The sequence below is a fragment of the Corvus kubaryi genome, unplaced genomic scaffold (genome assembly GCF_017639235.1).
Source record: "Corvus kubaryi isolate FWS band 111438036 unplaced genomic scaffold, C.kubaryi_AGA036_p1.0 66, whole genome shotgun sequence".
Taxonomy (NCBI): Eukaryota; Metazoa; Chordata; class Aves; order Passeriformes; family Corvidae; genus Corvus; species Corvus kubaryi.
Window position 1 is genome coordinate 21,409,008 of NW_024582054.1, and position 25,937 is coordinate 21,434,944.

The following is a 25,937-nucleotide window of genomic DNA, read 5'->3' on the forward strand; positions in this document are numbered from 1 at the left end:
AAATAACCAGAAGTCCCACCCAGGGGAAGGGCCCAGGAAGGCCAAGGGGTATTTGAAGTGGAAAACAAGGCAAACATAAGTTGACCCTATCTGCTCTTGGAATTTTTATCAGTTGGACACTGCTGGAATCCAGGAGTTGGTAGCTATATTTGTTCTTTTCTGTCTTTCTTCTAATTCTCTCTTCTTGGAATTTCTGAGTAATTTAAAATCGAACTGGCTTAGAGTTTGTGAAGTTAATGCTTTGAGAAGTGTTTTATGCTGATGGAATGCTGCTCTAAACCTTTTGCCAAACTTACCTGATTGTCTGAGGTTGCCAGTAAAGTTTTTTTTTGCTGTTTTGAACTCTTGAGAATATCCTGTCAGTATTTCTCCCATGCCTCTAACTCAGTACATGAACAACTGTAAGCCCCTAAAAGTCCAATTGAATGACTTCTTTGGGACCTTACAACATGACATCTTCTGTTATTGTGTATGAATTTTAATTTCCCATTAAGAAGTACTTCTAGTGCACTTGGTTTTGTTCACATTTATCTAAATAGGACATTTGGAGGATGCAGTATTTCTGTTTTAATCATGAGAAATCAGTTATTAATCTGAGTGGTTATAAAGCAGTCATCAAAATTGTAGTAGGACAAGATTTGGTTCATAAAGAACTTCCTAGTAAAAGGAGCATGCATTTAAATGCCCTGTGTGAAGACTGCTGCCATGGGGCACTGCATGCTGAATCTTTGTCCTTCATCTGGTTCCTCCTTGTTATGGTTGCTGGGGACCTGGTGACTGCTTGCAGTGTCCTGTACAGTCCACGATATTGCCTGGTCAATAAATATTTGTACTCCCTGTAGACAGAACAATTATTATTCATACTCCCCTTCAAAGAAAAGCTATTGGTACATTATTTAAAAAAAAAATTCTTCTGTGCTTGATTAGTGCTGGCTGTCATGAGACCCAGACTGCTGGGTCATAAGCTTTGAGTCTGACATCTCTTTTTTTCTCGTAGTCATTAAAAGGCTTTCAGGAAGGCAAATTTAGTAGCAAGACATCATTGAAACATAGGCTAACTCTCATTGCGTAATGCTAACCTCTGTCTCTGGGAGTTATTAGCCAGGGTGACAGGCTATGCACTTATTTATTCTTCTTCTGGCAGTGAGATCAGAGCACAAAGGTCCTTTGGGGACTGCTCCATCTTAGTCCTAACTGGGGTATTTAATAGTTTCTACCACAGGCCTTTTAAGGTTGATTGTGAACTCTGTCCTATTAGCCAGAAACCACTGGTCAGCAAAGTGACAGCCAAATCTTTTAGAATATTGTTATTTTTTGTAAACTAGCCTAAGGCTTTTGGGTGAGAAAAAGGAAGAAATAATTGCTTAGTACTGGGAGAGACTCGGGCACAATTTAGAATTCATCCCTATCTATTAAAGTGGAATAATTTCTATACTGTATATTCAGGAGAATAATGAAAAATTAGATTTGTACTTACAGAAAGTAATGTTCTTTCTTCTTTAATTGGCTCCTACTTGGAGAACACCTATCAGGACATTCTATAAATATATTTCAGTCTAATCCAGGTGTTTCAGCCTAAAAACACCTTAGTGATTAAATTCCCTCTCTGAGATAAGTGTCTCCAGGGGACTTCCTCCCCCTGGCACTAAAGCTACCCAGGCACACCTTGTAATCTCAGAGTTCAAAGCTTACTCCTATTCAGTCCATTGCCAGAATCCAAGAAGTGTAATGTTTTTATAAGACTGTAATTTTTTTTCTTGCCAAGGGTGCTGGCTTTTTGTTCCAGTATGAAATGTATGCTGGAAGACCAAAGTGAGAGGCTCTAAGTCCTCAGAAGTCCTCCAAACATTACCTGCTTGATGCTGTTCAACAAACTGGTGAGACTTAAAGTTCAATGTAAACAAGACTTTTACTCATGTGTTTCACTGAAGCATGATTTACAAAAACAAAAGAAAACAATGAAAGAAGCTTGTGCTTCTCTCTGCTGCTTTTTGATGAGAAAAGCTTGAGAAATATCTGTTTCTATCATCTGGCATTGTCACAGTCACATAACAAGCATGTGCTGACTATCTCATTTATCAGTCTATTTTTGCTGAGTGTCTTCTTTATAGCTCCCATAAAAGCATTGTAAAGCCCAAGTTGCCAGACTGCAAGGTGCTTTGGGCTGGTTGGTATTTCCACCAGATATCCTCTGGAGGAAAGAGGGTACATAAAGATAATGGATAGAAAGGACTGCTTAAGGTGAGAGGAAAAAAATTACGGATATCCTGAAAACCACAGTGCATTTAAGGTATGGTTTGAAAGTATAGTAAATCAGAGCTATCCTACAGTCAGCACGGCACATTCCTTCTTTTGACATACATTCTACCACAGCAGTAACATCCAACCAATCACCTTCATTCCTATTTTATTGTATTGCCTTTATTTGCCAGTGCATTGTGCCAAGTTTGGTAGTGTCTCTGAAGCAGCAGGTCAGGATATACACATCTGACAAAGCAGAGAGGTCATGTGGAAAGATCTGCTTATTAATTTTGAAGAAGAATGTGTGCTCATGGCAATAACAACCAAACAAGAGGATAGCCTTAGGGAAAGAGGATGTATGGAGGGAAAAGCCTTGACTGTGGTAAGCATATAATCTGCATACAGATCAGCAAAAGTTTTCTAATTAACTTCAAGGGGAAATGGGTTAGTCGTGAGTCTAGAAGGTCATGATTTAAGAACCTTTGCTATTGTAAAGCTGCTGCTATATGAGGGAACACACAGACCAACCAGCTTTATGTATATCCTCTTACCCCACTTCATTTATCACCTTTTACCTATCAAACACTGCAGGGAGACTGTGCTCTTGCAGCTTTGTGGAAAAGAATGAGACAACTGGTACCTGAGCAAACTGTCCTGAAATATGTTCTTGCATTAAAAAAAGTATGTATTCTCTTGCCTTGTTCAGTGCATGTCTATAAATCTTTCCTTGGCAGGGTTATTAAGAACAAGTGGCTGAAGCAGCACTGTTGTTAGCTGAGATTCTTGCTGTCCTATTAACCTGTCAGCCAAGTTACAGGAGTAAGTATAGAGAATCAATAGTTTTTTTGGCAAAGAAAAAGAGCTGACATTGATTCTTCCAACTCTGGCAGGTGCCTTTCATACTGTGCCCTTCGATGTGTGATCAAGGCCTGTCTGTGGCCCCATTGCAACCTTGTAGGGTGTTCAGCATAGGAAGAAGGAGAGTCCTACAAAGTCACATCTTCCCTAACTTCCACAAGCTAAGGAATGGGTGAGTTTGACAGAACTTCAGCCCTTCAGAAGGATAGATGGGATTGGGTGAAAAGGCTCCTCTTACTCCTTACTGTCTTGGATGTTTGACCATCTGGCAGTGTTCTGTAAGTGCCCTCAGTCTGGAGAAGTCTTTTGTCATAATTTAATATATCTGACTAGGTAATAAGATACGGTCCAGAAGCCACCATTAAATTAATAACTGTAGGCTACAGTCCCAGGCTGTTACAGACATACAAAAGCTTGAATTTGCAAATGAGCCAGATTACTGAGATTTAACACAGGCACAACCAGGGAGGTGGTCTACCCACATATTTTTATGATAATAACACAAGGCAGAGTCATGATATAGTTCCTTCTTTGCCCCCATACTTTCTCTGTCGCTGTTCCTTAAAAACAGTAAGTAATATCACGTTTGGCTGATGTTGCTTTGCAGACGTTTTGGGTACTTGCTTTTTCTTGATTCAACTGTTTTTTGAAATGTTGTGCACCTCTACAAGAGCCCAGTCAGAGGTGGGTAGAGGATTTACTTTTTAATGATTATTCTGAATCCTAAATGCCACCTAGTAAAACAATCACTCATAATTTGACTTCATTAAGCATTCCTTGTTAGTTCATTAACCTTGGCATTGTCAGCATGTTGCCACAATCAAATACAACTTATTCCATGTTGTGCAATGAGAGCTGAGGGCAGATCTCACACTGGGCTGTCATCTAATGGACCTGAAGCACCTGCTAAATGTAACAGTGCGCTGTCCTCAATATAGGCATGTAGCAAGGGGGGAGGATGTATGTGCTGGATATGAGCTGGTATACATCCAGGTGCTGAGCTGGGCACACCCAGTCCTTTAATCACAGTTTCATCAAGTACCTCACAAACTTTCTGAAGCCCAGACTGGTTTCCCTCTTGAGCTACAGCTAAACTAGAATTCCCACAGGACTCTTTCAATTTGCTTACTTAGATGCTCTTCTCTGAGGAGGAGAGAACTGACATATAGGCTTTGCTTAACATCTGTGGTACTTTTCAAACTGCAGATAATCAGTGGATAATGCAAAATGATATAATTTGCATCAGAAAGATAACTGAAAATCCTCTTACACATATTAGTGGGCATAATTTAGCCTTTTGATGTAAGACCAACAAAAGACTATTAAGGGCAAATTCTGCCTTGTGTAATACGTGCTGATAGATGAGCTGAAGCCAATGACATCTTGCAGATTTCTGCACCTTTTTTATGTTGACCTGCCTGTGGCCAGCTCCCAAAGGTCCCTGTGGAGCAACATGTGATGCAAAAAGCCTTAGGCCCAGCTGCCTGGAAAGGATAACCTCCTCAACTTGGGGAGTCAAAGACATGCTAAAGCCAAGCACCCTCCCTAGTACTGCAAAGGGAAGGCAAGGGATAACAAGCACCCTGAGAAACTTCTCAATCTTGTTATGAGTAAGAATAATTGAACAGTGCAAAGTGTCATAAGCAATTTGTGTCTGCGTGACAGACAACAGACCTGTTTTTGAAGGTGATGATTACATTGACTTCCCAGCAGAAGCTCAATCAAATCTGTGGTTATATGGTTTCCTTCCAAACTGGAGAACACAGCAGTGCTGCTGTTATTTGCTAATGCTGTTGTGGGTATGAATTTATCACATGCTTCCTACTTGGGCTTCCCTTCAGTGGTTGTGTCAGTCTGAACTCCCTGAACAGGACCACCCCGTCTCAGCCAGACATGTCACCTTGCTTCAATCCTGATTTTCTGTCTGGCTTGGATAAAGCAAATACAGTATTCCACAGTATTTAGGCAATGCCAATAGTTTTTAGGCGTCATCATTTCCAGTGTTGTCTATGCTCAGGAGATAGCACGGTAAGAGGAAAATGCTGTATCTTGTAGGCTGTAGTGTATTAAAGGAAGATAAAGTCAGTTACAGCCATGTATGCAAACAGAAGAATAATACTTAGCACTTTCAGCTCTGTAAATCATGGTTTTGGTTTACCTACTGCACCTTCCCTACAGCCCATATTCCTAGAGATTACTCAGTTTTCCACCAGATATTAGTCTTTACGGATAAAAGATTAATTCTGTTTAAAAATGTAAAAAAGCATTTGTTTCTTAAAAAAACCCCAACAATGTTAAGATGGTAGATTTCACAGGTGAACATGATTCTTACAGGAATCAACAAGCCTTTCTGTTACCTAAGATCCTCTTCTCCAGGACTCCAGGTTTTTGTCCATCCTCTTAACAATATCATTTTATCATTGCATCTGAATCAAAGCACTCTTCTAATAGCGAGGCCTACTGCTTTTCCTGCTTAGTAACAATTTGACACCTATTTACTGACTTCATTTTGGTGTCTGTCCAGAGTTGTCCTTAGGATATCTCCTCAAAGTATTCTTTACTTTTTATTTGTACCAGTTCATATTCCAAACTGCCTATCAGCTATCAAACTTTCATCTAGAGGCATGATATTTTATTGCTAGTGATTTGCCCATTTAAGCCTACAAACCAGCAATCAGTGTTTTGATGACAAATAATGTGGATATTTATCATTGTAAATAATGGACATAAGTTGGACTTCACCTACTTATTCAGATTATTGCTGAGTTATGCCAGCATGTGCAAAATCCAATGCCCAGTCTTCTGACATTGGAGACTGACATAACTTCCATGGAGTCAGTAGATCTGTCAGCGAGTGTAATTTAAGTGAACAAAGCAGCTCCTCCTGTTATTGTTGAACTAAAAGGGGAAAACCCACTAAATCAATATGATCATGATCTGGTCACCTGGGGAGTGTCTGTTTATAGACAGACCAGTTCTTCACAGAATCAAAGAATATGTTGAGTTGGAAGGGACCCACAAGGATCATCGAGTCCAGCTCCTGTCCCTGCACAGAAAAATGCCTAAGAGTCACACCGTGTGCTTGAGAGCATTGTCCAAACTCTTCTTGAACTCTGTCAGGCTTGGTGCTGTGACCACTACCCTGGGGCGCCTGTTCCAGTGCCCTGCCACCCTCTGGGTGAAGAACCTTTTTCTAATATTCAACCTAAACCTCCCCTGACACAACTTCAGGCTGTTCCCTCAGTCCTGTCACTGGTCACCACAGAGAAGAGATCAGCGTCTGCCCTTCCTCTTTACCTCACAAGGAGGTTGTAGACTGTAATGGAGCGTTGGAGGCAAATGAGGTTGTAGTTGCTATTTCAGTGAATAATTAATAGCTATTTCCCAGTTGGGTATTTTATTATTTATCAAAAAACACCACTCCATCAAACCTAAGGAGTCAATTATTAAAAACCTACTGCTTTTGAGAAACATTCTGCAAGGTGCAGGCTAACAAGAACAAATGCCTGAACCTTGAGTGTTTCAGAGACAGGATCCCCAGTTGGATTGAAGTCTATTTAACTTTGTTCACATTGGCAGTAGCCTTGGGAAACAGGTATTACCTAGCAAGGTTACTGCTGCTGGTTTTGTTGAAATTTCTCAGAGATGGAGAAATAGGGTTGCAGGGGGGAAACCTGGAGAGAGACACAGGACAAACGTTTGCCAAAGTTTCAGGGCCTGTTACCACCTAGGCAGTACCAGCAGGGCTGGCTCAGGTTGTAGTAGAAAGGTTTGGTAGTTCCATTACATCAGCAGAGAGCAGGAGAATAAGGACAGGCTCCCCTCAGGCTTGTGCTCTCTGTCCTTGGTGCGGAGACCCCCTGCTTGGGCAGAATTTGTGGCAAGGCATTGTGTCTGCTGATTGCCTGGACAGGCTGTGCCCTCTGTAATGCTTAACAGGCCTCATGGTCCCTGGGAGAAAATAGTTCTTTTACTTAGGAATACCCTACTTATTAAGGGGAAATATGTTCCCCACAGCTCTGATAGCTGTCTCTGACTGCAAACTGCAAAAGCCAGGCAGAATGCTCCCTTCTGTCCCCTGGATCAATGAGCTCTGTGCCAGTGGCCAGCAACTGGTGCTCTGGGAAAAGGGGCAGTGGGGTGCACACTGCCTCATGCAGGCAGGAGTGTCTCTTGTCTGTCTCCTTCCTACTGTAACAGCACAGGCTCAAGGTCTTGATAAAGTCACAGTCACCTGCTGAAGGTCTTAATTTACTCTCTGACTTTTGAAAAATACGTATGCATAGAGGTGAGCTGAGTAAGGCCCATCCAGAGCCCTCTGATGTGGTGTTTGAGGTGTCACCACAACCGTACTGGAAGCTTGCTTGCACATACACGTATCTGTGGGTGCATGGGAGAGCTCCCTCAGGCCCTGCTGTGAGCTGAGCATCCTGATCCTGGGCTCTTCCCCTTGCTCCACTCAGCCTACCTCCCTGCCCAGGTCCAGGAGAGCCAGCCCACTGCATTTTGTTCCTGCTCCCAGTGTCTGCAAGGCAGAAACTGCTGAACACTGCTTTGACTCCAGCTGGCCAGCTCACACTGGCAAGAGAACGACTCTCAAAATCCCCTTAGCCCCCTCCTTTTAGGAAAGGAAGTCTGCACATATCACATCCTTTGTATTGGGAAGGCATTTGCAGCAAAGCTGGAGGTGACTGGGATTGGACTCCCAGGCTGCAAATTAATGTAACTTGCAGGGACATCACTGAGTTCAGAGAAGAACGGATGGCACTGCTCACTGAAGAGCTTCAGAAATTGAATAAGTCAACTTTTAGTACACTGCAGTCTTGTTTAACTGGCAATATTTCTTTGCAGATAGATAGACCAGGCAGTTCTAGAGGCAATGGTGAGCCTGTAAATTGCTCGTATGTTTTCGCAGAATGGCTCGCCACTGTTTTATGGTCAAAAATGCAGCTGCTCTCAGTCAATGCTTCTGAAAGCTTTAACAGGGTAGAGCCTAGAGTCTGACTATTCCCACAGATTAATCAGTCCCTGTCTTCCCTGGTTTTTGTTCTGAAGTCCTTAAATATGTTTTGGTCTTGCTTTTGAGAAATCTCTTCCTTGAGTTTGTTTGTTTGGGATTTTTTGTTTCTTTTTGTTTCATATTGCAGCATTGAGCACTGCTGAAATAATTCTTTCCCATGTTGTTCCTGTGCACCGTGCTTTTTAAATTCCATGTGGCTTCATATTTGTTCAAGCAGAAATGCTTAAAATCCTTGGCAAGGGGTGGTGTTGTCAGGGGTAATCACCTCCCCGCAGAGATGAGAAGTACAAGGTGTAAATGAGTACCTCAGCTCCCAAAGGCAGTGTTAGCCAGCAACAGCCACGCTCCAGGAGCCGTCTTAGAGGTATTGTGGAATGTCTTGTTTTTCCACATAAATCATTTAAATAAATTATCATGATGGCTGGAAACTGCTGGCTGATACTAAAATGTCTCAAATGAAGACAGAAAGACAAATCTTTTAAGCACTTACCATCATGACATATTCCATTAGTCCATTATTTAATTACTGGCAAGGGGCAGTGTCAGGGAGGGGAGCAGGGGAGTTGTGAAAGGATTGTCTCCTTTAGAATGGAGAGCAACCTGGATTGAGGGGCAAGCTGGAGTCACTACAGTTTCAAAAGAGTCTTAAGCTTCCTGGCATGCCAGCCCTGTTGTGTAGGGGTACCCAAGGTGACTTTAACTAGCCTGCTGGGTCAAGCTTGCCACCATGCAAACTCCTGTGCAAGCCAAACTTGCTGCTGCTTTGCCAGCTCCTGGTGTCACTGTCACAGGAGATCTTCTAGCCTTGTTCCTCTTTCAAATCACAGGGAAGGTGTCAGCCTCATCTGCATGGATGAGATTTCATCTGGATCTGTCCCCTGAAGAGCACGATGACTTTAGTCTATCTAGGTCTGAGATGCATGTTTTACTTTTTGTACTTTTAAAATTAACTTTTACTTAATTTTTACTCGATTTTTTATTTAATGTACAGAAAAATAGCACTTCCTGCTTCCCATCCTTCATCTTCATGATGGGAAAAAGGCTGTGGAAAGATGTTGGGAAGGCTTGGATACCACTAGCTCAAAAAGAGAGTAATGGGGCACATTACTATTGAAATAGTTTTTATTCCCTCATAATGGCAGTGTGAACAGGGACTGATCCCAAGTTACTTCCTGTTTGATGAGCAAAACAAAGCTGGAGAGCTCAGGATTATGGACTTAAAAATGGCATCTCCATGTATTTAAATGAAGTAGGGTGCATGAATTCATTACGATCTGAAAGCTCTTCAAACACTGCCTAAGTAGGTACAACAGCTTCAGATGAGCCTCAGGACTAGTTGCTAATGCATATACTTGAGAAAGTTTTCTTGGGTTTTTTTCTGTGCCTATGTACAGCCTCAGAGCTCCAGCTTGAAAAGAGCATTCATGCAGAAGGAGGTACACTAAAAGAAGCCAAAAGCTGCAAAAATATCGTCAGCCTAATTTAATTCTCAGTTGCAGGTCTGCAATTCTCAGGACTTCTCTTCCACTATGTAGAGAGGAAACAAACTCTGCCTTGGTTTAGGCATTACTAGTGATATAATGAAAATAATAATGCTTAGCAATGAACAGACATTTTTGTCTTGCACAGAAAATAATATCCTTTCTATAGTATCATAATTCTAAAGCTTAAAAGGTTCACTATGATCATCTTCTCTGACACCTTGGTTCTAGTTTTTTTTTTATTTTTTCAATCATTTAATAGAGAATTGTATCTTGCTGTAATTTTGATAAGCCTGCAAGCAACAATCCTGGCCTTGTTATTTCCTGCAAGAAATAGCAGACTCCCAGTTATATCTGTCAAATACTTGTTTCTATTCAGGTATGTAGGAAATTAAGAAAAAGCCCGGTAGCTGTGATTAGAATACCTCAACCCTCTTGCTCATTTGTACATGTTGTCTTTATAAGTCTGTGCAGGGAGATAGTTCTTATCTTAAATTGATTTTTCATTCCTGTTAAGAAAGCATTTTCCCTGCACCATACACAGGGGTTCCTCCTCTTGCTCTGCCAACTGCAACAGTTTGGTGGATCTACAAAACATGCTTTCAGTTTTCCGAACCTCATGACCACTCAGGGGGTTTAAAGTCCATTGGTTTCAAGTCCAAAGCCTGTCAGTAGGTGAGACTATTCCCACCACAAAATGGCAGCACAAGACATACTGGGAGGACAACAAGCTATACATTACTGTAACTTGGCTGGCATTGGGGCAGGTTCTGTCCCGTGTCCTGTGGTGGGACCTGCACTTGGTCTCTGGCATGTCTCCTCCAGCCAGCCAGCCCTACTGCCATCAGCAGCCTGAGATGCAGGATGCCCTGGCATTGGTCACAGCTGAGCAAGACAGAAAGTAAAACTGCCTACCCCTGATCACTCCTGTAATTTCTTACCCTGAATGATCAAACCCCCAACTCCCTTCCCTTTACAGGACCAAGACCCTGGGAAGTGAAGTCCTTTCAAGTCCTGTTTTCAAGGGCAGGTCAGCTCACTGCACATCCCAAGTTGCAGGCCGAGCATATTTTAAAGACAGTCCTTTATTTCTGAGATGAAAAGGTCATGACTATCAGTCACTCTCAAATTCAAAAGGCTGCTTCCATTATAAACAGGGAGGTGAAATGTTGCGGGCTGTTCTCTGCAGCCAGTGCTTTGTCCTGAGAGTGTCAGAAATGTTCACTGTTATCATAGACACCCCTACACCCCCAAAGGAAAGGGGATTACTAGCTGAACAACAACCCCCACTGCCTGGGACCAGGGCTCTTACAAAAGCCCTGCTGAGTGGACCTTAAACAAAGGTGTGTGCTCATGTCCACAGTGCAGTGTGAGTCACGGGAGTTGAAAGACCAAGAGATGGGGGAATAAGGGACATAGGCCCTGTCCCTACCCACAGCATGAACAGTAAATCACTGCTGCCATGCTAGCAGGACCTGAGCTGTCTCATTGGAGCAATACAAAGGAAATGAGAAAGAGACAGAGAGCAACTGACAAGGACACCAAGGGGGAGGAAGACTGTGCTTCCCTCCCAAACAGGCGTGGTGACAACAGGCTGTACCTGGAGCCAGTCTCCACAGTGGTGTGCGCAGCAGGAGGGGGCAGTAGTGCTGCTGGGAGCTCAGATATGTACAGTGATGCAAATGCAAACAGCATGGGCTGTGTTTTGCTTTCATCACTGTCCAGGAGCATCGTTGAGCTAACACTATTTCCCTGCACACCCAGAAGCTTGAGAGACATGAGGATCCTGCTGCCCTGCTCTCCTGGGTGGCCCAGAGCCCCAGGATGGACTGCACCGTATCTGTGCCCCAGCAATAGGTAGGAACTGAGAACGGACCCTTGCAGCAGGGGCACAGAGACAGAGACAAATGTGCTCTAGCACCTGTCCTCTGATGCTGACAGGCACTCCAAAATTGCAGCTGCACACCAGTATGTAACTGCTGAGCACAACCAGATAACTCAGCATTTGGAGGGCTCTGGCAGAGGGTTTTAAGAACACAACTTCAGTCATGTCCTCAGGATGATCTTAACTTACTTTCAGTTTCATTTGTTATGAATTTTGGTTCCAAATCTGTACAGGGGTAATCAATTTCTTCCCTTCATCTGGGAACAGGGAAGAAGTGAATCACAAGCCAGAAAATGTGGTCTTTCTAAACAGAGATTTTTGTTTTAGTTAAACTTTGCAGAATCCTCAATGAGATGTTCTTGAACTTGCATTTTCTAGGCATTTAAAGGCACCATGAATTACAATATAATTGAAAAATAGGCCTGTTTCTTAGAAATGAAGTGTAACCAATAGCCCCTGTCTGCTGACTTAATAGAGAAGCTTAACGTTATTATAACTATATTAATAACAAGGCCAGCTAGCCATTAGCAAGAGGAGTTCATTCATTGCAGCTCTCTGACACTTTCCAGCTTGCTTTTTCATGGTAAATGAGTGTTGCTTGTGCTCATTTTCTATTCAGATAATTCCCAGGAGCAAGATAAACATATGGGTGAGAGATACTACTTTTCTCTACTTCTAAGTAAGAGCTGTTAGGAAGATGGTAATAGAAATAATATGAATCTGTGATGGAGAAAAATACGAAGAGGAGAAGCTGAAGCTCAGCCTGGACAGAAGACTAAAGCAAAGGACAATGAGTCCTGGCATGTTAAGGTTTCTTTGTACTACAGTTGCTGAAATAATGCTGAATGGTTAATGGGCACGCTTGTGCATTAAAATATAAAAACAAGTTTAGAAAAAACCCTTCTGAATCAGTTGAGTTTTCAGTTTTTCACTTTGCTCAATTTAATTTTTTTTTTTTTACTGGGGTTTTCTTTATTCTTGCTCCCTTTTTTTTGATAACAACTGTCCTGGGAAGTGCATTCAGATAAAATCAGACTCAATCCAGTGGTGACAATAGGCATTTAAAAGGTTTTAAAAAGTCACTGTTAAACAAAAACAAGCAGATGACAGTGCTGATCATTTTGTAGGGCCAGTTAACTTTTTTCTTACAAAAGGTTTGTAAAAAGGGGATGTTGCATTCAAAGCAGTGGGACCAGGTCTGCCAAGACATTTTCAAACTCCACTTATTCTCTGTGCAGCTGATGTGCTGCATTCACCCTGTGGTGGCTGGCTGCACTGGCCTGGATGTAATTGTTTGCATAGTCAGTCACATACAAACCCAAGAATTACTCTACTGTATGAACAAGGTATTCCTTACTTGTTACATCCCATTTTCAATGTTTCACTCACCCAATCAAGAAATGTGACAAAATGTGACACAGCTGAACTGACATAAAATGAATTAACCCATTAGCTGAAATATGGGTTACCTAAATGGTCCAGGGAATCATGAATGGATAATTAATGATTCATTCTTATTTAAAAAAAAAAAAAAGCAGATTTATTTTATTCTCAAGGAGTTTCTGACCAGTATGCTTGCATAAATATGAACTAAAGTAATAGCAAGAGGAGAAGAAAGGGACTAATGCATCTGCATTAGTCAATGAGACTACCATGCCAGAAGCCCCTGTGGTATTCAACCAGGCCTGTCCTAAAGGTGGCAAACAAAAGTTAAACAGAACACATGTTCAGGGATACTTTTGTTCCTGGATGTTGTGATCACATCAGGCCAATTCAGTTCATATAAAAAGCCTTGCCAGTCTAGTCTCTTGATAGATCGCTTCTTCCCTCAAACCACATTTACCAGCACCTCCAGTTTGGTCCGCCAAGTGCTTGTACTGGTAGAGACCCTGCGTAGAAAACAGGGTCTGGTCCAGGATATGGCCCAGTGGACTACCCCTATTTGAAGCAATCCTACCTGGTACAGAGAACACTCATGACTCTGTGCTGCTTTTCTTAGCAAGTGTCTGGGAAGACACAAAACACCAAGTGTGTTCAAAACCTTGGAAAAATCTCTCTCAAGAAAGTCTTTGGTCAGCTTTGCCCCTAGAGTAACATTACAGAATGACACGTTAATTCTTAAACCAGATTAATAACAGCAAATCCCTATAAACTATGAGTTAATCAAATTTCTGTGGGTCATGGGAAATTCCACGGAAAATAAAGATTATGCTGAAAGAGTATTTCCACCTGCAGACTGCTTTTACTGAGCCTTGGCTACTCATGCCAGTGAACAACTCCGGTCTCTTCTCAACATTCCATGCTTGGAAGAATGGTTAATAAAATCCCCTTTGTCCTGCCAGTGTTCTCAAAATTTTACATTGTACAGAGAGATACACATTATTTCACTGATATTACTTATTTCTATTTATTCTCTTTTTAGCAAAAGTTGTATCATTGCATAGCCATTTATCTGTCTTGAAACAATTGTTCCAAGACTGTTCCAAAGTCCAGCTGCAGAAAAAAATAAATTTGTGAGAGTGCATGTGTATTTGGAAGGACATCTGACAGCTTGGGAGTTATCTAGGCTTGAGACATTGACAATTGGGTCCTAATACCTGAAATTAATATTGCTGGTTTAATTACCAAATAAATCTTTGGAAATGTTCTGGGAGCTGATGGGGTACTTTCTTTGGACATTATTCCTCCTGCTTTCCTTGCCTTTTTTTATTTATACCTGCCTGATACTGTACCCCTGATGTTACTGGTATTCATTTATTAGAAAACAGGAGAAGTTACTTTTCATAAAAGCTTTTTCATTCTGCATAAGGTGGAGTGCAAAATGACTGCTTTTTGGCTGGCGAAAAGAAGAAAAATGTCTCTGTTGTCACAAATCACTGTCTGCATTTTACGATACTATATCTCTCTGAGCAGCTGCAGTCTAGTGTAGGGATTGCCCTTCTTCAGCAATACATGTCCTTAAACAGCTGGAGATAAGCACATTCAGAGCCTTACTGAGAACACACCATTGCATTTCCATTGATAATGAGCAAAACATCTACAGTACTTTCCATCTGAAATGAGCTTTACTGAAAGCTAAAGATACCAGCAACCAAGAAAAAATACCATGTCAGGTGGGAAGCAATCTCCTGAAAGCCTGGTGGCTCTTGCCCTTACACATTAGTAATAAAATCCATCCCTGTGATACTCCAATAAACACACATGCTTACTTGCACCTACAAGGGATGTTTTTCTCATTCTTAGAGTTACAACAGAGGTGATTTTAAAACAAAGAAAGGGGCAAGACTATAAAAAGCAGGGATACTACACAATAAGGGGATTTAAGAATCACACAGTTGCAGATACCTCCAGGTTTATTTTTTTTCCTCTCACTTGCTCAGGCTGTGGTTCCTGTGTTTACATGGTAGCTGTCAAGGACTACATGAGACAACATGCTGTGCAGCAACACTGCATGAGCACGGCCTGCATTTGATGGTTCTGTGAGGGCTCACGGCAGTCTGGATCTGAACATCTCCCAAATCAGTGGGTTTCTGAGCTGCTCCCTCAGGTCAAATACAGGCTCCTGTGGACAGCTGTGGCATTGCTCAGGCTTGCAAAGCTCCTGCTTCAGGCACAGAGAGAACAGCCCCCTCAGCCACAGCTGGGCTGTCAGCATGAGTAAGGCAGGCTGGGATCTCCCGGGATAGAGAAAGGACCTCATGCTCACCTGCCCCAAATCTACTCTTTAAGCAGGAGTAAAGAAAAAAGATGACATAGCCATTGTGGTGCTCTCCTTTTCCTGGGCCATTTTGGCATGAAAAGCTACTTAATTGGTTTACTTTGCACTGACTACAGCAATGTTGGTAGTTGCCAAAGAGCCTGCTGAGCAAATAATGATGGCTCCTAGCTCTTCCTTGCTCTGACAACCTCCCATGTGGAAACAGGGCTGGCTGGCTGCAGTAGCAGCAACATTGCTGAGTCAAGATCCTGAAGTAATCCTTACTAAAGGGAATTCTAACATGAGGGCATCTATCCCTCTGTTTCTCCATGCTGAAGCAGTATAAAACTACCCTCCACTCAGTCCCTTTTGTATGTGTACCTGTTGTGTTTGACTCACTAAGGCAGATGAAGTGACCCTACAGACAAATTTTGGGCTACACAATCAGTTCTCGCGAGCCTTACTGGCCATTGTTCCTTTGAGAGAGCTGCAGCACTGGGGCTGGGCTGTGGGCTAACTATGCTCTCAGGGCTTTTCAGGTCAGATGATGTAGGAATATACACCATTAACTTCCTTCCTCAACAATAAAGTTCCCTATTGTCTCCATATGGGATCAGCCTCCAGAGAGATGTGCAACAGGGAGAGTTGAAATGAGGTGTCTGGCTAAGGTTTGCATTAAACTGTCCCTGCTGCCCCACTGCCCCACGGTCTCCAGAGGCAGAGAGGCACCACTCAGTGGAGAGGAGACAGGTTAATGGCACATTTTGTATTTGTGACCATGTGAGATATATGGGAGGTAAAAAAGCTCTGTCTGGATTTATATGAACAAGACACCCATGGAAATGCTTCAGCATTTTCAAAAAATCCTGATTAAAAAGTTGGCTTCACTTCTAGCTTCAAGCAGGCAAGGACTGCAAATAAGACATCGCCTCTCTCCTCACACTCCTCTATTGAGATAATTTTGCATAAATTAAAATTAATGCATTTTTTCAACTAGGTCAGTGGAATGTAAATGTTCCATTCCAGGGAGGATTATATATGTAACTCAGTTAAGGGATGCACAGCACAGATCAATCCTGCTGCAGTTATCAAAGCTGAGCTGTTTGGAACAGAAAGCAACCAAAGTTTTTCTACCAAACACTTCATTGCAGTATCTGAAGGCTCACGGGGCTGAGGATGGGTATTTGTCTCACTCCTAGGAAATCTTCGTCTTTGACTTTTGTCTAGGTGTCAAATATGTCTTCAAATATGGTCATAAAGTCTGTGTGATAAAGTGGGACAGCAGAAACAGCTCCATCTCAGTGGTTTTAGCTCCACCGGGAACATGCCTCCCGTGTTTGCAAACCAAGCGGTGCAACATGAGACTCAGCAGCAAGTTGAACAAAATTGAATTTGTGCTGCCCCAGGAGCTTGTCTGCTCCAGCCATCAGGCCCGCATCTGGTTGCTGACAGCTGTGTGGTGCCCTCAACCACTGCCTACTTTAATGTCTTAGACCCCATATTCAGTCTGGATGCAGATACTGTGCTACTGAACTAGTGCATCTGAACCCCCTGATGAGGCCTTCAAACAAGCAAGTAAGAAAGAAAGAAAAATTTTCTCTCACTCTCTCTGGCTTGGATTTTCTCCTGTGCCACAAATCTGCAAGCACACACACACTCAAGTGTATGGAAATGAATGGCCACCCTGACTTCCAGAAGTGCTGGAGAGAGGCTTCAAAGGTAAGCAGGATGTTACTGCTTTCAGAACTGGACTGGGACTTTGTTTTGATGGGCTTAGTACTGTATATTCTGGTGTAAGGAAAGATGCTGTGACTGAGACCATAATACAACAGCAACTGAAACAAAATCTTCTCCAAAAAATAAAGGGTTTTTTTTCATGATGGATGACACTTGGAATTATGTTAGCTCCCCTTAGAACAATCTAATCTTCTAAAGAAATAATAACTCAGCCTTTCTGAGTTGCAAATGTCCTTTTATGAGGATCAAAACAAAATTGCTATCAATGCAGAATTGTCCCAAACAAATTTGTAAATAGTAGGTGAAGGGAAATGGGACTTTGTTTTTCATATGGTTTCAGTATATCCTTTCCTTGCCTCTCACTGTATTAAATATCCAGGATGTATTTTCCCATTCCTTCAAATGAAAATGCTCTGGTGATTGTGATTAAAGTCTCTATAGTCCAGAACCTGACCTCAAATGTCAGCCCATGTGGATATTTAAGGAAGTGCACAAGGACAGGGACAGTACACAGTGGTCTGTACTGTTCTGACTTTTGACGATTGATAGTTTCAGGAGTCTCTAAGCCACAGGTTGAAGGTGGATATTTCATCTTAATAATGGTCCTATATAACATGATTTTGTCTAAGTCTTTTTTAAACATATTTGTGCAAGAACAAGTTGCTGTTTTGGCAACAAGTCCCATGGTTTAATGCATCATGTGGAAAATTCCTTCCTTATGGTTTAGATCTACTGTAGGATAATTCAATTTATTACCCCTAATTCTCGCATTGGAGAAACACAAATTAACCTTGTCCTGCTTACCTTCTCCATGCCACTGGTGATTTTATACACGTACATCAAGTCCCCTCAGGTAGTTTTCTTTCAAAGCTGAAAAGGTCCAATTTAGTGTTTCCTGAAAAATACACTGTTACAAAACTCTGATCATCCTTGCTACCTGTTCTGTATCTTTTCGAAAGTTATTAGATCAGTGCTGTAATACTATTTTCGGTTCTACTTTATTGTGTTCCCTCATTCAGCAACTCCTACTATCCAATTTGCTTTTTGACTGCTGCAGGGCAACAAGTGATGTTTTCAGAAACCTCATACCTTAATTTCACTTACCCAAGGTCTTTCCTAAGTGTTGCTTTCTAGAGACTGTCACTGCACATGTATAAGTAGAGTTATTTTTTCCCTAAGTGCCTTACTTTGTACTTGTCAATATTGAATTTCATCTGGCACTTCACTGTCAGTTGATACTATAAGCTCCTTCTGCAACAGTCAGCTTTAGCTTTGATTATTGTGAATAATTCTGTATCATCTGCAAACTTTGCCAGTATTCACCTGCTTTGTCATGCCACATATAGAGGTGGTGAACAGCACCAATCCCAACATAAACCACTGGACACTCCTTCTGTAAATTTACCACCAGTCCAGGGAAAATGTTGCTTTTTTTACAACTACGTATCACATTACTCACCTTTGTTCCTTGAGATGGTGGTTGGTGTAAGCTCTGCTTTGGTAGCTCAGCAGTTTCATATTTGAGCTCTTTTAGCACACTTAGTTGAATGCCATGTTGTCCTCATTATTTGGCTCAGGTCGACTTATCCAAGAGGGTCTGCTTTCCAGAGACTGTGCTTCTCTTTGTCCACAGTTGTTCCACCTTGCCATCAAAGCTTCAGCTCTGGGAACAATGCAGGTGTAGTGACTTGTTTACCGGAAATGTCAACCTTTTGCATTTTCCAGCAAAACTAATCCTTAAAAGAAGGGTCCCATACACCTAGATTAAGCTCTTAGGCTGAGGGTGATTCCTCTACCAGCTCATGCATGGGGACTCTTTCAGTATCCCAGAATCAGCATTCTGTTGAGCATGGGAATGCAATGGAGTAGTCTTTTGTATTGTACCAAAGAAGTGGGTTAGGGAGAACTGACTGCTGCTAATCAAAGGTTCACTTATTAGAGTCCATGTGAATAAGTCTGTGTTGACATCTGTATAGTGCACAAAATCTGTGCCATGTGTTCCCCTGAACTGGGATCTGGAGCAACACATATATTATGCTTATACCTCTTCTTGTAAGTGAGAAAGAGACTTCTAGCAGGACAGCAAGTTGCATTTTCACCCTTCCTTTTCCCATTTATTTTCATCACAGGCAGGTCTATTGTCTACAGGTCCTTCTCTGACAAGCAAGTGCAGAGCTTGGCTTCAGTCAGGCTGGCAAACTGGCGAGTCTCTTCTAGTTTACTTTGTGTCATCCCTCTGTGCTGGGACAAACAGCAGTCACTAAGCTCAGGACTGCCAAAGCTGTGCCAAACTGTTGTTTGTATCACTCTCTGCTGTCCTTGAGTGTAGCTCCACAATATGCTTTCATGAAGAAAATAATACAAATTCTGATAAGTATTTAAGTATAAAAGCCTCCTCAGATATAAAAGTCTCATCAGATATACATTGCCAAGGTACAAATCACACTGCAAGTAATAGACATTTAAGCTACTCTCAGAAATAGCTACAAATCTTCTCATTCACCATGAGCTACTGATTATAGAATTTTGTGAGTGAAGCACTACTTAAAAGCACCATCCATCTGGATTCATTTCCCTGGTCCCCATGGTGGATCAGATGAGGTGCCCCAATATCACTCTCTCTCATGTGAAGCTCTGCTCATGCCTGGCAGTTGCATGCACAGATCTAGGTTGTGCAACAGTGACAGACTTTCCTATGTACCAGATTCTTTGAGGGCAGAAAGAAAAAGAGAAAACTAACAAACTTAATATCAGACTTGAAAAAATTAGGTTTTGGACAATGTATTTTTATTGTTATTTGTCATAAACAATTAAACACTATTTTTTTCTTTATTAGCATTCTCTGCAAAAGATAGTGGAAAAGATTGTGTTAAGGCCAATAAACATAATTCTTTTTTTGTTTTGGTGTTTTGTTTTTTTTTTACTTCAGCATATTGGTGTTCCAAGTCCTTTACATTCTGCAGGAGCACATACCAAACCCTGCTGCCTCCCATCAACACCCACTATAGGATGATGTAAACACTGTTATATCCCAGGAAAACAGAGTGCTAATCTGCTCCAAGTACCCAGCTCTTGTATTTTTCATGGAAAACTCATGATGGAACCTAATTTGGTACCTGTAAAAATCCATGTTCATTTAAAATTTGGCTTCAGTGGTAGTAATGAGTCCAGAACACCTAGAGCAAATACTGAGCTCCAGCAGAGACTGATTCTGATCACCAATACTTCGATTAATATTGACTTTGTGATTTGCTCAATTTCTTCACCGCGATATGTTCTGAAGATCCCATTTTCCTCTGACAATCTTCCTGATGCTTTGTGCACAATTGGGCCCGAAGAACTGGACTCAAGCACCTGGACGATGCTGAGCATGCTCAGGCACCACTGAACTGAGGGGGCTCTGAGGCTGCCCAGGATTTTGCTCAGGCGTCTTTGAACCTTTTGCCCGGCAAGGACCTCCTGGACACAGAGGTTCGTTTGTTCGCCCGCGGTGGCTTCTCCTACTCTCCTTAGCAGCAGCACCGTGTGGGGAGAGGAGAGCACCTCCCGACCGCAGACCGCATCGCGGTGTGAAAGGGGAGGAGAAGAGCAGAGGAGATTTGTTTTAAGTAACAATTAACCCCTGATGTTGGCTTTTCTGGCCGGAGCAAAGGCTGCTGCTGCCCGGGCCGAGAGCAGCACTGCGATGGAGGCAGGCAGGGAGGCAGGCAGGGAGGTAGGAAAGGAGGAAGGGAGGGAGGGAAGGAGGGCGCTCGGCAGGAGCTCGGCACAGAGCAGGAGCACCGCGCAAATCTGGGGCCGCGCGGCCGGGCCCAGCCGGGCTCCCGCAGCGCCCCCTCGCGGCACCGCCGCCACACGGCCCCGACTGGGGCTCCCCAGCGCACCCCGGGACAGGGCACACGGGCGGCCCGACCCGGCTGCTCCCGGCAGCAACGGCGCACGGCGGACCTTTTCCACAGGTGATGGCCACTTACCTGTGTAAACACAGCCTAGGAATCAAGCGCATCACGCTGAGAGGCAGAGCTGGCATACCCACTTAGCCTCAGCGTGCACTTCTGGCACTTGTTTGCATTTCCTGGCACTCACCTCTTATGGACCCTTCTAGGGATTCCCACGGTGACCCTCAGTAGCAGCTGCAGCCCTTGTCACCTTTGCACATTCTTTTGAAGCATGAGGTCGATTTTAGAGAAGGACACTTCCAAAACTGGGATGGAGGGATGACATCGAACTTGGTACACGCTGGTTCTACTTCCTTGTGCAACTGCCTGCTGCAAAGGCAGCTGAATTCCCCAAACTATTAATACTGCTAAAGTTACCAATCAAGACAACAGGTAGTGTAGCGAAGATTTAGAGACCTTTAGAGTTTTTTCTAAGTCTTCTGCACGGATAGTTCAGCCCAGCTAGGCTGGATACTGGGTCTTCATCCTAGTATCCCTCCCGTAGGACACTTGGGACTGCAAGAGCTCCCCCGTAGCTTCTGTACTGCAGACCACCAAGAGAGTTTGAAGATCTGGTAAAAGAAGAGGGTCGTAGTTCATCAGCTATTTCTGTCATTACAGATAAGAAAGGAATTTTTATTTTGGTTTGACAATTATGACCCTTGTTATTTCTAACTGTTTATCAACAAAGAGAAACTGAAATAGTAGTTAGTGTTAGCTTTTATTGTCTCTATCAATCCTATGTATGAAATACCTCAAAAAAGTGTGAGTCCAAGGTCAATTTGTGCTGCAAAAACACAGTCTGAGATGGGACTGCTATGCCACAGAAACACAGCTTGTTGCAGCCTCAATGGCTCATTGATGGAAGGAGGAGAAAGAGATCAAAGACACCCTTTTTGCTCAGACATCTCCTGGCTCACCCTTTAGAGGGGATGGCAAAGGGGCTTCAAGCAAAGCGCATCCTCTCTGAACTCCCCCTGTGCTGAGCCAATGCCTGCACACATCTGTGGGTGATGCTCATGCACGAGCCAAACCAAGGCACTTGCTCTGCTCCACACTCCACAGGGTGATTCACCAGTTCTGGTGGGCAGATGCTATGTCTGGAATACAACAAGGGAGGCTGTCAGAAGGAAACGTTAGGTGTAGAACTACACTCTGTGCATTGCTAGATAGATCGCTGCCTGCCTGAAGCCTCATGGTCATCCTGACATGGGGGTCAGCTCAAGGCAGCACTGCCTGGGGCTGCCAGCACCTTGTCCAAGTTCCGAGGGCTGCTCAAGAGCAAGTGCAGCCCCAGTTGGGCTGTGGGACAGGGTCATGCCCCATGGTAAGGGAATGCACGTGCAGGATGGTCAGGGGTGAGTTTCTGGGCTGAGGAGTCCAGTGCAGAAACACCCATGTGGAGAAGCCTTGCCCAAGAGAGTAGAGCAGGAAACATAGCTGTGAGCCTGGTCAAAATGTGGGCAGGAGGAGCACTACCCTTCTGGTCTGGCATGGCTCTTCTGTACTGTAAGCTCTAGGTCCAGACTCCCTGTCCAGAGCCCATTGTGTATTTCTTATTTTGCAGCTTTTAAGAGTAGGTAGTCACCCTTTCATATGTTCATAATAATGTCTGTATTTTTAAAATTCTTTTTGCAGCACTGTTTCTCATCAACAGATGCACCCTGTAGCATTTGGCATGGAGTTCGTCCTGCTCTTGAAATACTTATTTACTCCAGAATTATGTAAAGAAACCTATATTTGGCCCTGTTGCTTTTTCTCAGTGCATACCTGCCATGTGGGGAGGTAGAATTTAAACCTTCAGAAGGACCAAACCAAGGCCATGCTTTTTTTTAAACATTATCTTATTTACCAGAAAGAGAGGTAGAGAAAGGCAGGAAGGGCTTTGATCACACCTAATTATGGAGTGTAATATCGGATACATGGATACAATATTGTCATGGGTGCTTTTCCTTCTGCCCAGAAAAACAAAATTCTCCTTAAAGAAACAGCTGTGTCCTGCCTGCAGCCTGCAGAAGAATGGCATTAGTCACGTGCAGTCCAACACGTAGCACAATTGTAAAGTTCTCTCTATGAGACTGACAGGAGCTATTCACATCGGCCCCCTCCACCATCTGCCTGAATGGCAGGCTGTGGGGTAGCAGCAGCCCCCCCGCGCTGTCTCTGCATGGCCTCAGCACTTACTGCCTGCTCAAAGTCTGTCCCCAAGTGCAGAAAATCAGGCACTGAAAGCAAAGAGAGGATGTCACTCAGGTCAAAGCAGACTGTCAAGAGGGGAAAAAAAAAGGAGGGTGGGGAAAGAGTCAAAGCTTCATCTGCTGGAGAGCCAGACTGCTGTTCTCCTGGGAGCAGAGGTGTTAGTTTCAACAAGAAGATGTGGAGGGTGAGAAAAAGGGAACAACTGGATAGCACAAGAATGGGGAGAAATCCCATATTCTCTTTCCATGAGCTTAGAGGACTCAGCTCTGGGGCAGGACCAGGCTGTGTGAGGGTCAGTGCCAGGCAGAGACATCCCTGCTGCTGTCTGCAGTGCCTGTGTGCTGGAGTGCCGGAAGGGATGCTAAGGCCTTTGGCTGCACCCCTATGCCCACACTGCCAGACATCCCTTTCAAATGAACTTGCAGGTCCTGGAATGGACAAGCTCCCGTCCCAGGCTGGGGCCAGTGTCTAAGCCTGTTTGGGGTCCTGAGCACCATCAGTACCACACCACCTTTCTCCCTCACCCCTCTCCCCTCCACACACTTTGAAGGTCAGACTAGATGGAGGGAGATTCATTTTTAACCTGTGACCTGATTGCCCTTCTCATTTCCAGACAATGTCATTTTTCCTTATGACAGAAATTCCTGCTATCAGTTCCTGAGGTGCATGGCTCAGTTACTGCAATCCTTTCCTCTCCCATTGCATTCACCCTTAAGGTTACCCAGTTCTTGCACTATGATGTTAAATTCATTTTTATGCCATCAGTGCATCATTAACATCTTTCCTCTTCAGTCACTGTCAACGTGAAATCTAAAATCAGGATCCCCAAGGAAGAGCTTTAGTGGCCTTCCTCCATCCCAATACTACTCCTCTCTAGGCCAGTACTTCTGGTTTCACCATGAATCATCATCACCTCTCCTCAGGTTCTTGGCTCTCCTTTTCAAGTGTGAAGGCAAAGCAGAGGCTTAGGAGGCAGCAGGTGAGTGACAACAGATCACACAACTGAATTATCTTTGCTTTTAACTGCCCATAGTGGACAGGACAAAGAAAAGGAACAATTCACACGTGGCCTATCTGAGATGTCCCAGCTAACTGTCTAATGTTCAAAACAGTTGGAGCTCCGTTTTTTCTTTGCTTCGAAGTGCACACCCATTAGGCTCAACATGGAGTTACAGGACTGCAACCCAAATGGGGAAAAATAGTATAAAAAATTTATAAAACAATGGAAATTTATTTTTTGCCTTGCCTTGCCTTGCCTTGCCTCCCCTCCCCTCCCCTCCCCTTCCCGCAGCAAAACCTCTGTGGAATTTCTAAAGAAAATATTTTGATGTCTGTTAAGAAGCCGTATTTTTCAAATAAAAATCTGATAGATTTAGTGGGTTTCTCTTTGTGATTAACAGAGATTGCCTGGTTTTGACACTCATGGGGAAGAGATGAGGATAATGGTGCTTGTCATTCAGATATGTACTTCAGACAAGCAGATACAGCCACCAAGAGCTGATTTCAGTCCAGGCCTTCCCAGAAAGTACTACGTGATTTTCACAGCTCTGATCCTGATAGCGGGGTGAACCGTGCTGTAACATCTGTTGCTCAGGTTAGGATGGACAAAAACCTTCCTTCCAGTGAAGGAAAAAGAGTTTTGAGAAGTCAAAACAGTGACTTCTATATCATCTCTGTGATACTCAGTTGTTCACTGAGCTGCCTTTTGTTTTACCAGCATGATTTAGGTATTCCTGCTATTTGAAATGTTTGTGGGACTTATGGAGGAGGGATCCCTGCCCCAGTTAATGCTGTGCATTTTGGTTAGTGGGTGTGCTCACATGGTCCAGGATAACCTAATGCTGGAATACTTTTGCTGAATGAGCCCCTCAGCCTGGAAATAAACTTCATGAAATTTTAGTGTAGAAATGACTAAAGATCAACATCGCTCACAATTAGTGACACTTTAAAAAAAACTTTGCAGGTATTTTTGTGCAAGAAAATCTTTCCTTACTTCTTAATTTAGTCTCAAAGGAAATACTTCATTTTAGGAGAGGCCTGGCTGCAATTTTCAAGTGAATGGATCTATTCTTGTGCTTTACTTACAAAAAAGAGTTAGAAAACTTTACATACCAAAAATTCCCAAGAAGACAGCTGTCAGGAGGTGACATGTCGGATATGAAGTAGCTCTCCAGCTGGTCCCTGTCTGCATGCTGGGAAGGCATGTGGAGACATTTTTTCAATTGCTGTACTAGTTTGACATGTTCACAGTGGAAAATGATGTATCATTCTTGAGCCTTTGCTTGGTGGACACTTCAAAGTGCATTGGATCCTCGTAGAGGAGTGCCCTATTGTTAATTGTTCCTTTCACATGTACATTGGGATGAACATGGCGAGAGCAGCGAGGAACAAAAGGGCTCCGGTGGCCTCTTAGAGAAAACCCTGTGCAGCTCAACCTGAGTCTGACCTTGAAAGGGTGGGTTGCTCTGGTTTTTAAATCCCTCTTGCTGGTTCATTCCCCTCTGGCACCCCACTGTTACCAGCTGCAGGGGAATGGGATGCCGGAGCAGCGAGTGTAGCAAGGCATGGGGAGCTCCTCCATCCCTGCCATGTGTGTCCAAGGAGCCACATCCTGAACGAGTGTCCTTCTGGCAGAAGATGGGCATGGCTGTAGTGTAGGAACTTGGAAAGGGTTTCTGCAGTGACTGTGTTGAGGTGTGCAGGGCTGTTATCCCCCAGTATGCAGGCAAGTCACATCCACCCTCTTCAATCTAACTGACCCACTAGCCCTCAGTCCCAGAGCACAGCCTAGGGTTCTGGAGCCCCCACGATTGGATGTAGGTCTCATAATACATGGCATGAGTTTCCCCAGCCTCTGAGGACATAGTTCATTAACATCCTG

The 25,937-nt window shown here is 43.3% G+C and overlaps 1 long non-coding RNA gene across 1 annotated transcript; it reads left to right on the forward strand.

Annotated features, from left to right (window-relative positions):
- The first annotated feature begins 29 nt into the window (after positions 1-29).
- Positions 30-18,807, forward strand: LOC121674055. Its single transcript, XR_006019428.1, has 4 exons — positions 30-139; positions 1,766-1,877; positions 3,132-3,271; positions 12,105-18,807. It is a non-coding gene; the product is annotated as an uncharacterized LOC121674055 (long non-coding RNA).
- The last annotated feature ends 7,130 nt before the right edge of the window (positions 18,808-25,937 follow it).